A 14,291-nucleotide genomic window follows, 5' to 3' on the forward strand; every position below is an offset into this window, starting at 1 on the left:
TCAGGAAAGCAACCTTCTTTCCTTCCCTGGAAAGATTGCCATGAACCGCACAACCAACCAAGGTGCCAGGCTTTTTTTTCTTGTGGGCTTTTCTTAGCTTCAAAAGTTAATTCCAGTTCCTCAGGGTTTTCTGGTAACAACCAGAGCCTAGGCATGCCTCCTTCAGGCATGACGTTCCAGTCAAAGTCTTGGTTAACAAAACCTCTATTAGCGACTGGTCTTATTAGTTTTATGCAAAGAAATCTAATGTCGTTACTTACTCTTTCAAATTGCCAAATTCTGGAGGGATCAGGTAGGAAGAAAAATATAGTGTGAAGGAAAATTCTTGTCCTTCTAATATTCACTAAAATTGCATTTCCATGCCTTATACTTTCTTTTGTTCACTCTCCTACATGTGAAGGTTTTTTTTGTTTGTTTGTTTGTTTTCTGTTTTTGTTTTTTTTAGAGCGCAAACGCAGTCCCCCACTACCACAAATTATGCACTTGAGTTTCCCACATTTGGGGAAATCACAGGGGTCAGCACATCCGGAGAGCAATGGATAAGCCTCGCCCTCGGAAAACCACCTTCGTGATCATGGTATCTCCCCTGCCAGGTAAGTATACACATGTGAAGTTTTAACTTTCCCTGGGAAACCTCAATTTTCCTTTCAGAGCATATGGCCTATACCAATACAGAGGATTCCAGATGACCTTTCCTAGGTCTCATTGGCCAATACCAATACAGAGTACAGTAACCATACAATCAGACCACAAGTAGTTGAGGTTTCCTCTTCCCAAGTTTAAAAACTTTCACAATCTTTCCATATATTTACAAATTCAGATTTAACCATAACCCATTTCCAGTTCTTGTTCTTTTCCACACTGTAAAGGACTATACTTAACTTCAGTATTTGGTAGGTAAAAGTTCCATAGATTTGTAGATATCCTGCATTTTCTGAAGCTTAGACCTTGCAAACATCCTGTCATGCAGCAATGACCTGAATGTCTAGACATATGCCATTGTATACTAACAAGGCACATCACCTGAAGAGCATACCTAACTCACCATTTTGCCCACTTCAAAGATGGCGGCAGTGTTACATGCAGCATCTTCAAAGATGGTGGCACCTGTATGTACCACCCACAAGATGGTGAGAAACCATGTGACTCATCCACCATGGTGAAGCACTTACATGATTTAGTTGGCTTGCTTTAAATTGGGAGGCCCCCGGTGTATACTGGGTTCCTTGGTGGGTTCTGGTGGGGGAGACCCATTCCTCCTCCTGTGGGGGTGGAGCCATGGGCTTTGTGGTCACTTCAGAGGCCATAACTGAAAGGGGTGGTGGGAGGGAAGCTCCCTGAGTTTGCAGAGGGGTAGGTGCTGCGGAAGCCACTCCCACCTGTGGAGGAGGTGGTGCGGTGGAAGCAGCCTCCACCCGCAGAGAGGGTGGTGCCACAGAAACCGCCTCTACCTGGGCGCAGTTTGGTGCCAAAACAGCTCCTTTTGTCTGCAAGTCTTTGTCCCCTGGATTGAGAGTGTTAATGAAGGCTATTTCCTCATTCTCTCTTTCTTCTGGTGTTTTACTCTCAGGAACAAGCTTTCGGACCACTTTTTCCTCTGCACCATTCCACGGTCAAAACCCCTCCCATCTTTTTGGGGCCTTGGAAGAACCAAACCATTTGCATAACTGAGACACTATTTACTAGCCATAGTCATGCAAAGGCATCTTAAAAGCTGTTCCCTTTTCCCCATCCCCCAACCCGCAGGTTCTGGGGATGTTTTTGGAGACCCTGACTCTGTAACAATACTGGCAGTGGAAAAGAAATAGCATGAGGAAGAATATAGGGTTGGAAAGAAAAAGGTTGATTCCTGTTTGATAGGAACAATGAATTTATAGCCTATAATGACCACTTTCTCATATTATTGAATATTTTGAAAACATGTTTTTAATGTCTGCCTCTCATTCCAACACAGGATATACCAAAATTTATTTATCCATACCTCATTTTAGGTTGTTTCCTAATTTCTGCAATTATGTAATGATATTTTATAATCCATACTTGTCTACTGGTACTTAAAATAATATTGCAGGCTTTCTCTTTTGTCTTGCTCTTTTGTGGAAAAAGAAGTTACTGCGATTCCTTCTTATCTACTCCAGCTTATATACATGGCTTTCTTTTAACATTAAAATCTCCATTTTAGACAATGTTGTAGAGCCTGTCCTTTCTCCTTTTTAAAAGAGAGCATCCCTGAGTGAGATCCATTTTTCTGTAGCTCTCTTGCAGCAAAAGATTGTGAATTAAAGCCAATTCCATGCCTTCATCAAGTCTGGATAATGTATATTTTAGTTTTAACCAAAGTCGATGTCCATGAGACCAAAACCCCATCAGCAAACAAACAGGTAAAGATTCATTTCTGTCAGCTATGTGAGAAACACTCACAATAAAAACTGGGACACAGGACTTGAGCAGTAAAGCGAGGCCTTTATTCACGAGTCTGCAGAGCCAGGCGCACCTCACAGTCAGGAGAATGTGCAGGCCAAGTAGACAAAGGAAACTAGTTTTATAGTCTTAGCTCCCCCACCCTGAAATTGCCACCCTAAAGTGATTATCTTCCCCACCCTGAAATTGCCACCCTAAAGTGATTATCTTCCTCGCCCTAAAGTGTGGCCTAATGCATGCCAGAGGATCATAGTTTTTAAGAAGAGTTTGTGGCTAACACAATTGAACAAATCCAAGGATTTGATCCTAAGTGTACATTTTCCCCTTAAGAGTCTTTTTTTTCTTTTTTGTTTTTAAGTTCTCGTTCATTCCATTACAGTTGTCCCAATTTTTCCCCCTCTGCCCTCCTCCACCCAGCCCATCTCTAGCTCCCACAGTCCATCCCCACACTGTTGTTCATGTTCATGGGTCATTCATGCATGTTCTTTGACTAATTCCTTCCCCTTCCTTCCACCATTCCTCTCCAACCCACTTTCCTCTGGCAGCTGTCAGTCTGTTCCCTGTTTCCATGCTTCTGGTTCTGTTTTGCTCATTAGTTTATTTTGTTTACAACATTCCTCTTATAAGTGAGATCATAGGGTATTTGTCTTTCACTGACTGACTTATTTTAGTTAGCATAATAGTCACCAGTTCCAACCATGCTGTTGCAAAGGGTAGGAATTCCTTCTTCTTTCTTTCTGCTGCATGGTATTTTATTGTGCAGATATACCACAGTTTTTTTATCCATTCATCTACTGATGGGCACTTAGGCTATTTGCAACACTTGGCTATAGCATTGCTATGAACATAGAGGTGCATAGGTTCTTTGAATTGGTGTTTCAGCCTGCTTTCAGTGTAACCCCAGCAGTGGAATTGCTGGATCAAAAGGCAGTTCCATTTTTAATTTTCTGAGGAAATTCCATACTGCTTTCCAGAGTGGCTACCACACCAGTCTGCATTCTTACCAACAGTGCACTAGGGTTCCTGTTTTACCACATCTCACCAGCATATGTTGTTTGTTAATTTATTAATGATGGCCATTCTGAGAGGGCTCAACATCACTAGCCACCAGAGAGATACAAATTAAGATTCTTATTGTATGATCCATTGTACCTTAATCTCTTACCACAGACACAAAAGGGAAGTACCTTTACATAAATTGATGCTCGTATACAGTAAAACCCAAGAGGGAGGTCGGAGTTAGTTTGATGGAAACTTGTAATTGCAAAACTTCTTGGGGGAGAACATTTATGTCTATCCATATGTATACATAGCTGTAGCCTCTTAAGTGTGCTTCAGGAAATGCCATGTACATACATTATGATGTAAATGGTGACCCCTGTAGTTATGCATGTTTGGAGCATTGCAAATAAAAGTGCTGTATATTTAAGTAATTAGGGCACATTAATTGCCATAACATCAATCCATAGATGTATAATGACTCAAAGTTGTTTCTTTAAAAAGATTTTTTAAAGTATATTTTATTGATTATGCTGTTACAGTTGTCCCAATTTCTTTTCCCTTTCCTCCCCTCCACCAAGTACCCACCTTTCCTCCAGCAATCTCACCCTTTCCTATATTATTCTTAACTTCCCATGTCTATTTTGTATCACCCATTTATGCTTCTTAATCCCTGCATAATTTCCCCATTTTTACTCCTTCTCCCTCCCAGCTGATAACCCTCCAAATGATCCCCATACCTATGACTCTGTTCAAATCCTGGTTATTTGCTTAGTTTGTTTTTATCTTTTAGATTCAATTGTCCATAGTTGTGAGTTTGTTGTCATTTTAATGTTCATAGTTTTGATCTTATTTTCTTAAATAAGTCCATTTAACATTTCATATAATAATGGTTTGGTGATGATGAACTCCTTTAGCTTTATCTTGTCTGGGAAGCACTTATCTGCCCTTCCATTCTACGTGATAGCTTTGCTGGATAGAGTAATCTTGGTTGTAGGTCCTTGCTTTTCATCACTTTGAATACTTCTTGTCAGTCCCCACTTGCTGCAAAGTTTCTTTTGCAAAATCACCTGACAGTCTTAGGGAAACTCCTTTGTAGGTAAATCTCTTCTTTTCTCTTGCTGTTTTTAAGATTCTCTCTTTATCTTGAACCTTTGGCATTTTAATTATGTTGTGCCTTGGTGTGGTCCTCTTTAGGTCTAGCTTGTTTGGGACTCTGTGCTTCCTGGCCTTGCATGTCTATTTCCTTTGTGATATTAGGGAAGCTTTCATTCACTACTTTTTCAAATAAGTTTTCAATTTCTTGCTCTTCCTCTTCTCCTTCTGGGCACCCCTATGATTTGGATGTTGGTATGTTTAAAGTTCTCCCAGAAGTTCCTAAGCTTCTCCTTGTTTTTTCCAATTCTTGTTTCTTTATTCTCTACTGGGTGGCTGTTTATCTCTTCTTTGTGTTCCAAATCATTGATCTGAACAAGAGCTTCCTTCCCTTCACCATTCGTTTCATGTGGATTTTTCTTCATTTCATTTAGTATAGCCTTCAGTTCTTCCCTTATGCGTTTGCTGTGCTGAATCATTTCTGTGAGCATCACTATCACCAGTGTTTTGAACTCTTCATATGTTAGGTTGGCTATCTTCTTGTCACTTGGTTATACCTCTGGAGTCTTGACCTGCACCTTCTTTTGGGCCATACTTCTCTGTCTTCTCAACTTGACAGCCTCCTGTGTTTGCCTCTGTGTATTAGGTAGAGCTGTCACATCTATTATGTTAAAGGGTGGAGCCTTAGCTATTTGTCAGTGTGGGACGACCAGTTTCACTGCCATGTGGCACTGTATATGGGGGAGGGGTCAGAGAGGGAATAATGCTACTTCCCTGACACTTGCCCCTTTCCAGTCTCTTCACACACTTCCCATATGTGGCTGGCCACCCCTCTGGCTATTGTCCTGGTGGTGATTCCCAGAGTGGGTGGGTTTGTGAACATTCTAGGATCATGGGGGCCTTCTAAGTAGACTCCACCGAGAGACCTGTGCTTTCTCCCCAGCTTTCACTGGTTTTCACAGTCAGAAACAATAAGGCTTTATTTTCCTGTGATGGAACCGTGAGCTGTGAGGTCTTGCCTGGGACTGGTATTGCTCCCCAGGTGTCCCTCCCTCCCAGTTTTTATAATGTTTGACTGCTCTTTCAGTTGACTGGCCACATCTACTGCCATGCTGCCACTGTGGCCACAGCACTGCATCCTCTCTAACCCGGGTCCTTGTCTCTGCCTTTTTTACCCATCTGGATGAGTATTACTTCTTTATATCTTTGTTGGACTTCTATACAGTTCAATTTTCTGTCAGTTCTGGTTGTTTTGAGGTAGATGTAATCTTTCTTATGGTTGTGGAAGGAAGTGAAGCATGTCTACCTACTCCTCTCTTGGCTGGAAGCCTATCTAGGAAGACTTTTTTTTTTTTTTTTACCTTCCATTTTAAATCAGAGCCTTGCTGAATGGTGTAGTACTGGGTGTAGTTCTTTGCCTTTCTTTACCTGAAATATTTCATGTCAATCCCTTCTGGCTTGTACTGTTTATGTTGAGAAATCAGCTGATAGCTTTATTGATCTCCCTTGTATGTTACTGGCTATTTCTCCTTTGCTGCCTTTAAGGTTCTTTGTTTTTAAAATTTGCCACTTTAATTATGATATGTCTAGGAGTAGGCCTCTTTGGGTTTATCTTGATTGGGACCCTCTGTGTTTCCTGAACTTGCATGACTTTTACCCTCACCAAGTTAGGAGTGTTTCCTGTCATTGTTCTTTCAAACAGGTTTTCTATCCCTTTCTCCTTTTCTTCTCCTTTGTATATTCCTATGATGTAAATGATGTCATGTTTCATGTTGTACTGAAGCTCCCTTAAACTATCATTTTTTTTTTTTCATTTTTGTTGCTCTGACTGGGTATTTCTTTCTACCTTGTTCCAGCTCACTGATTCAGTCCTCTGCTTCATCTAGCCTGCTTTTAATTCCTTCTAGTGTAATTCATTTCAGATATTATATTCTCCATTTCCTCCTTGTTCTCATTCAAAATTTCTATGTCTTTTTTCATGCTGCTGTAGTTCCCACTAAATTCCCTGTAGTGCCCATAAAAATTCTTGTAATTCTCACTGAGTTCCTTGAGCATCCTTATAACCATTACTTTGAATTCTATGTCTGACAGATTGCTTGTCTCAATTTCATTTAGCTCTTTTTTGGGGATTCCTCCTTTCCTTTATATTGGTTTTTTTTTTTCTTTGTCTCCTCATTTTTGGTAACTCTTTTTGTTTGTTTCTACATCTCAGGTTGCTCTGCTTTGCCTTCCTGTCTTCATGGGGTGAAATTCTGTGGTAGGAGTTCTGCAGGACTCAGTGGTGCAGTCCCTTTGACCTCTTGAACTGAATGCTCTAAGCTTATCCTTTATTCAGTTTATGTGGGCTGTCTTGATGTACTTGGGCTTGGATTACTGATGGCTCATTTGTTGGTGGATTCTCTCCTCCAGCTGGCTGAATGGGAGTCACAACCCCCACCACATTTTGTATGCTCTTATACAGGTGCTTGGTTAATAAAGCAATACTACCCAGAAAACCAAACCCATGCCAGCAAAAATACCCTCCTCCCACATCAGCAGTATCAACAGCAATTGAGCAAAGGTTAATAAAGGTGGGAAGAGATTAAGAGTATTATAAGATAGGAAAAGGGGAATATGAGATGACTAAAGGAGAGAAAAATGATTTTGAGAAGGAAGAGGGATGAGAAATAAAAGAGTGGGGAATAGGAACAAGGTGAAGAAAGGGAGAAAATTTAAAACAAAGGTAAAATAAAGGTAAAACAGGGAAGGATGATGGCAAAATGGAGTCAGAAAAGGGAAGAGTATAATAAGGTTTGAAATAAAATTTTCAAAATAGTGCACTAAAGGGAACAAAATTGCAGAAAACCCACAATAGGGTCAATAACAATGACAGCTGAGCAAAGATTAATAAAGGTGGAAAAAGAATGAAATTATACAAAAGGGTAAAGATAGTATAAGATGTCTACAGTAAAGAAAAATGATTTTGAGAGGATAGAGGAAGGAGATATAATAAGAGCAAGGAATAGAATCTAGGCTTAGAAAGGGAATAAATAACATTCCAAACTCAAAAAAGCAAGGGTAGGAGGGAGGCAAAATGGAGTAAGATAAGGAGAGAGTAACCTGTGAGTTTTGAAATTAAAAAATAGTGAACAAATAAGAATACAATTGAAGAACAGCAATAACCATAATATCTATGCCAAACGAGCCATAATTTATAAAGGTGGAAATAAAATAATAATATTATAAGAAGGGGAAAAAGAATGTGATCTGACGAAAGGAAGGAAGAATGATTTTGGAAGGATATTGGGAGGAGAAGTAGTAGGAATAAGGAATAGGAACAAGGTGTAGCATGGGGGGAAATAACATTTACAATGAAAATAAGAAAGGGCAGGAAGAAAGCAAAATGTAGTAAAACAAGGGAAGGATACACTGTAAGATTTGAAATAAAAATAAAATAAAAATATTAAAGTCTAAAAAAGAAAAAAGACAAAGAATACAGAGCTAGTTGGAACACAATTGACACAACAGAAGAAATATTAAATGGCTATCTGAAAGAAATAAATAAAATAACACAAATTCTGAAGAACAAGGTGGAGTTTGGTGTTTGCCTTCTGTCTTCTCTTTCTGGATCTGACTCTGTTTTTTTATCAGCTCAAGGTCCCAGGATGGGCCATCCAACTTCTAGTAGCACTGCCTGTATCACCTTCACCTGTATGTAGAGGGGGCTTCTATTGTGATTAGGAGGGTGGGACCCCTGGGTCTACCCTGGTAGGCACTTGCAGTCTTCTGGGAAAATTGTGAGTGTTTTCCCCCTGCCCCTGCACTTCTCATCTTGTTTTGTCCCAGCGTATTTCCAATAATGTAGAGTTTGATGAATTAGCTGTCCTCTTCAAGAGGGAGGCCAATCTGTGTAAGAGGGTCAGCTCTTTCCTGCTGGGTGCTAATGGCAGCTCTGTGTGCAAGCCAAGGCTGGGTGGGACCCTGATTTCCGCTTACTGCACTGATTTCTGATCTCCCTTCTTTGCTGGCCTCAGTGGAATAGGGCCCTAGGAACCGGTGTATTTTGTCTTCCTGAGAGAAGTTCAAAATGGGTCCCGTAGTCGTTTTTCTTTCTTTCTCTTATGGATATGCACCCTGCAGAGAGGGTTCTTGAGCCTGTCCTGTGTTTTGTAGAGCTTCCCTGCTGGATGTGGTTCTTGCAATCCTGCAGAAGGTGGGGGCTGGGTCTGTCCTTCTCTTCCCAGAGGTTTGACCTTTGCTGCAGGGAATGGAGCTATGCCTGGCTGTAAACAATCTCAGGTGCTCAACTCTTGCCCCTCCAGTGCCCAGCCCACTGCCCTCAGAGCAGACATATCCCCATAGTCTCCACTCTGCACAACTTCTGGCCTGCTAAGTGTGCTGGGCTGGGACTGAGAAATCTCTTCACTTTGTACCTTTCTGATCTCTGCCCAGCTGTATTCAGTGGGAGCAAACCATGCTTTCAGTCTTTTCCCTTTGTTGGCAAGACAGCTGCACAAGGGGTCCCTTGCCAACACACTCAGCTCCTCTTTTAAAACGTTTTTCTGGGCACACCCACTGCTGTACTGAGTCACTGTCAGGTTTTCCAAACACACAGCACTGCTCCAAAAAGTCAAGTCTTTCACCAAAACGGCTGGCTGTGGCCTGCCTCCACCCCACCCAGGTACAGATAGAATCTCTCTGGCACTTTCCTGGCTGGTGTTTGCCACTGCCGCTATGGGTGTGCTGCTCGCTGCACTGTGTATATATGTGTAGGCTGGATCTCCCCAACTTTGTGTATCCAAGTCACTCCCACTGGGATCTGAGAGTTCTCCACCCTGGAAGAGGAGGGAGACACAAAGCTGTGATTTCTGACTAGGCTCTCCACAGCTACAGGAGTATTCCCCTTCAACCTATAACATCTCCTTACTGCCAGTTGTGAAGCATCTTTTATTCTCCTTAGCTTCCAAATTTCATATCAGCCAAGATTCCGTTGAATGTTCAGTTTATTTGTTGGTAGTTCAGCCAAGTATTTGAGTTGGGGCAAGAGCAAGTGGACTCAGCTTCTACTTTCTTGCCATCTTCTCTCTCAGGTCATTTACATTTAATGTGATTATCGATATGATTATACTTAAGTTTTATCATTTTGCTATTTTCTATTTGTTCCATCTGTTCTATGAGTTACATCTCTTCATTATTCCTTTTCCCCCTTTTTTTTTGCCTTCTTTTAGGTTTTTTGTGCTTCATTTTTTTCTCCTTTGTTGCTTATTAGCTGTAACTATTTTGTTATTCTACTGACTGCTTTAGGGTTTATAATATATATGTTGAACTTACCACAGTCTACTTTAAAGTGATAATACACAATTTCACAAGTAGCAAAAGAATCTTATATCATATTTCTGTTTTAGTCCTCTTGACATTTGTGCTATTGTTATCAATATATTTTAATTATGTGTGCTATAAACATAATACACTTGTTATTTTTATTTAAACAATTGATTATCTGAAATTAAAAAAAAAAACTTCCATATGTACCTGGTTACCTTTTCCAGTGCTCATCATTCCTCTGTGTATACCTATATTTCTATCATTTTCCTTTTGTCTGAAGGACTTTCTTTTTTCTTTTCTTCTATAGGTATTTTTTTAAAGTATATTTTATTGATTATGCTATTACTGTTGTCCCAATTTTCCCCCTTTGCCCTCTCCACCCAGTAACCCCTTTCCTCCAGCCATCCTCCTCCCCTTAGTTCATGTCCATGAGTTATGCATATACATTTTTTGGCTTCAACCTTTCCTATACTATTCTTAATATCCTCCTGTCTATTTTGCACTTACCAATAGTGCTTCTTAATCCCTGCACCTTTCCCCCCATTTTATCCCTTCCCCCTCCCAGCTGATAACCCTCCAAATAATCCCCATACCTATGATTCTGTTTCTGTTCTGGTTTTTTGCTTTGTTTTTTTGTTTGTCTGTTTTTTTGTTTGTTTTGTTAGATTCAGTTGTTGATAGTTGTGAATTTGTTGTCATTTTAATGTTCATAGTTCTGATCTTCTTTTTCTTAAATAAATCCCTTTAACATTTCATGTAATAATGGCTTGGTGATGATGAACTCTTTTAGCTTTACCTTGTCTGGGAAGCACTTTATCTGCCCTTCCATTCTAAATGATAGCTTTGCTGGATCATTTCTTTTAGCAAAGACTGTTTGAGGTAATATTAAATTTGCCCTCTGAATTTTCATAGTCTCTGTGACACTCTCAGGTTCAAAGTGGGTAAGCATCAATTAAACTACTCCCTACAATACTATAAATAGCCTTGGCTATAATGTAGAAGAAGAAAAATGAAAAGAAGCATATTTAACAACCATGAAATAGTGTAGAACCTTGACTCTAAAAGCAGTTTGGAGAAAGGGGAACTTGTGGTATGCCGGGGTGTTAAAAGTGACTGAATAAACATGAGGAGTCTTCTCAGATATCAATTTTACTCAAAAATTTTGAAAAAAATTATAAGCAGTATATTTATATTACACATAGGATTATTTAATATATAATGCTACATTTATATTAAATTTAAGACATGATGAAACTAAAAATTCTAGCTTGAGACAAAAAAATCTAGGCAATTATTCATTCTTCTCTGCTGTTAACTATACTTTTGTGAAAAAGTTTGAGGAGCAATGACTTTGATGATTATTCATGATTAAAATGTCTCCTAAAATTGGATGCTCTCAACAAATATAGGTTATTTATAGAGGTTTTTATTTAATTTGAATATGCATTTCTGAATTAACCACTATATCCTGTTATTCAGCTCATGAATCATCTCTAATTGTGCTCATGAAAAGTGTATTTTTATTCCAAGTTTTTAAAACACACATCATTATTCCTGTGAAGAAGGACCAGATCTCACTCTTCTGAATGTTAGCAAAACTGTTCAATTTTCTAATTCCAATCCAATATAGAATAAGAATGCACCTAAACAAACCTGTTAGAAATAGGCTTAAAATAAAGATAATGTGCTTGCTATGAAGACGTTACCAAAAAATTCCACTTCTAAGACTGCATCCTAAGGAAATAAATAAGGCAAAAATTTAACTATTAGATTGTTCCTTTATAAGGAGAAAAGAAATTGGTTGCAATCAATATAAATACTCCCCAACAAGAAACTGTTTTAATTATGATACATTCTTCTAGTCTATATGAGAATACATTTCATCTATTAAAGTATATTATAGTATATTATAACTGGATATTTATTTCTAGGAGTAATACATTTTGCTCATTTGCATTTTTAACATTAATTGCTTGTAATACAAAAATACCCAAAGTTTTCAGAATACTTATTCAATATAAATAGTTATTCAATAATAATGACATCATCTGCTTATTCATTAATTCAACAAATAATTGCAGTATTAAATAAGACACAATCCTTGCCCTCATGGCCCTTAATTGTGAAAAAATAAAAAATGGCATGATCAACAATCTTGGAAAATTTTTATTCCTTTCATTCTCATTACTTAATTGCCCGATCATTCCCTCCCTTATTCATCAGCAACTCTGGTGCTGCACTTTAAGTCTCTACTTGCATTTTCTGCTATTGTGTGGCACTTCAGTGTTCATACAGACAACACATCCAACAACTTTGAATTCTTGACTCCACCAGCTTAAATCTACTTCACTCAGTAATCCATACCCAGAGCTATAACCTCAATCTTTTGATTACCAGGAAATTGCTCTACAGCCGTAGTCTCCAATATATTGATCTCTGATTGCAACCACTTATTGCCCTAGTTTTTTTTTTCCCACTTCATTACTCCCCAAACAACTGCTTTCTTACCTTTTTAAACCTCTATTCCTCAACTATTTCCTTTTCTTTTAAACTATGGTCTTCCACATAGCTTTATACTTATTCCTATCAGGCTAGATTCCCAGGTGTATCAGTCTCTCCTGCTAGTAACCTTGCCCCCTAGTTAATTCCCTATCCATTACTTAGAGTATATATTTTGTACCATCTTATTTCAACTCCAACTTGCTATTTCACTTATGTCCTTATCTTTTTATGCTTCCTTTATCAGAAAACAAATCAAAACTGTCAGCTATGAACCTCCCTCATCTTCTTGCTCCACATTTACAAGTTATAAATGTATTTCCCCACATTTTAAGCCCTCTTCACTGTAGAATCTCGATTCTGTAACCTCCTCCCTTACAGTTATCACCCTTTATTTCTGCTTTAAAGAAGACATAAAGAGCCTTGAAACAATATAGATCTATTGTAACTCCTCTCAATTTTAATATGCCTTTCAACCCAACACAAACAGAATTCTGCCACTATCAATCCATTGAAAGTGTTCTGGCAAATATTACTAGTAGTAGAATTACCAAATTCCATGATATTTTCAATTTACTTGACCTGTCTTTATCTTTTGATACTACTGATTTCTTTCATTCTGAAACCGCCCCCACACTGGCTTCTGTTAATACTGAGTGCTGTTGGTGCTCCCTTCCATCCCTCTGATATTTCTTCTCAGTTCTTTTGCTGCTTCCTCTTTGCACACTTACTAGTGTTTATTTTCGTTTCCTCTCACTACATTCAGTCACTATGAGCAATGGCATCCATTATCCCCTTGTCGGCAGCCGTCCGTCTCGAGAGACGATGATGTAGCTTCTTAAGAGTCTATCTGCACCGCCGAGAATGGTTGTGCAGTCCGACTCGGGAGTGACACGGTATCTGTCTCCTCCCGTGTTGAATCGACATCTTGTGATGACGCTGGAGTGTCCTCTCCAGTGAAGCTGAAGCTACAGAGCCTGGGCAGGGTGATATGGAGGGTCTGCTGTTGCCCATGCAGCAGACCCCCCCTCTCTTCGCAGCTGAAGGGTCCAAGGGAAAGACGGAGTCAATACAGCTTGGCTTCAGGTGCGCCGCAGGAGTTGCCGGTGTTGACTACAACGTCAAACCGCCTTAGGGACTCCGGCTCCGGATTTTCTGTCGGGGTTTACTCCCTTAGCCTTTCCCCTGAAGAGGTATGCCGCAAGGCAGCGGAGGTTTTTTGGAGTCAGAGTTTTCCTTCTCTGATGTGCCCTGACTGGAAGATCGAACCAGCAACACTTAGCTCGCAGGCCGACGCTCAATCCACTGAGCCAAACCAGCCAGGGCCCATTATCCCCTTAATATCACCTATTTAGTGGTATCTACTTCCAGCCCAGGCTTTTATCTTAAGCTGCATATGTTGAGCTCCCTATTGAACATCTCTACATGGATATCCCATCGCCACTTAATCTTCCATATTCAAATATATCTTCATTGAGCTTCTCATCTCCCTTCCCTTTCTTAGTTTTCCATCCTACACCCTATACACACACACACACACACACACACACACACACATACATTCCCAAAAGCCCTGTTCTTCCTCTGTTTGTCCATATTCAAATATGTCCTCATTGAGCTTCTCATCTCCCTTCCCTTACATAGCTTTTCATACCACACCCTACACACACACACGCACATGCACACGCGCACACGCATGCACACACACACACACACACACACATTCCCCAAAGCCTTGTTCTTCCTCTGTTTGTCTCTATCCTGGTTAATTATACCACCACTGAACTCTACAACCAAGACACGGACTGGGAAGTCATTCTAGACTTCTCCCTCATCTTTAGCACTTTACTAGCCCCAAGTCTCATTATTTCTCACCGTGACTGTAAAACCACATAAACAGACTTCCATTTATTTTAAAAAGAATAATAATAAAGCAAATTTTACATTACCACTAGTGTTTAAATTATGAAATA

At 39.6% G+C, this 14,291-nt stretch overlaps 1 non-coding gene across 1 annotated transcript; it reads right to left on the minus strand.

The window, feature by feature from the left end:
- Positions 1 to 442: 442 nt before the first annotated feature.
- LOC149996196 (U1 spliceosomal RNA) lies at positions 443 to 601 on the minus strand. Its single transcript, XR_016507520.1, has one exon. It is a non-coding gene; the product is annotated as a U1 spliceosomal RNA (small nuclear RNA).
- Positions 602 to 14,291: the final 13,690 nt, after the last annotated feature.

The sequence above is a fragment of the Furipterus horrens genome, unplaced genomic scaffold (genome assembly GCF_987537825.1).
Source record: "Furipterus horrens unplaced genomic scaffold, mFurHor1.1.pri manual_scaffold_12, whole genome shotgun sequence".
Lineage (NCBI taxonomy): Eukaryota > Metazoa > Chordata > Mammalia > Chiroptera > Furipteridae > Furipterus > Furipterus horrens.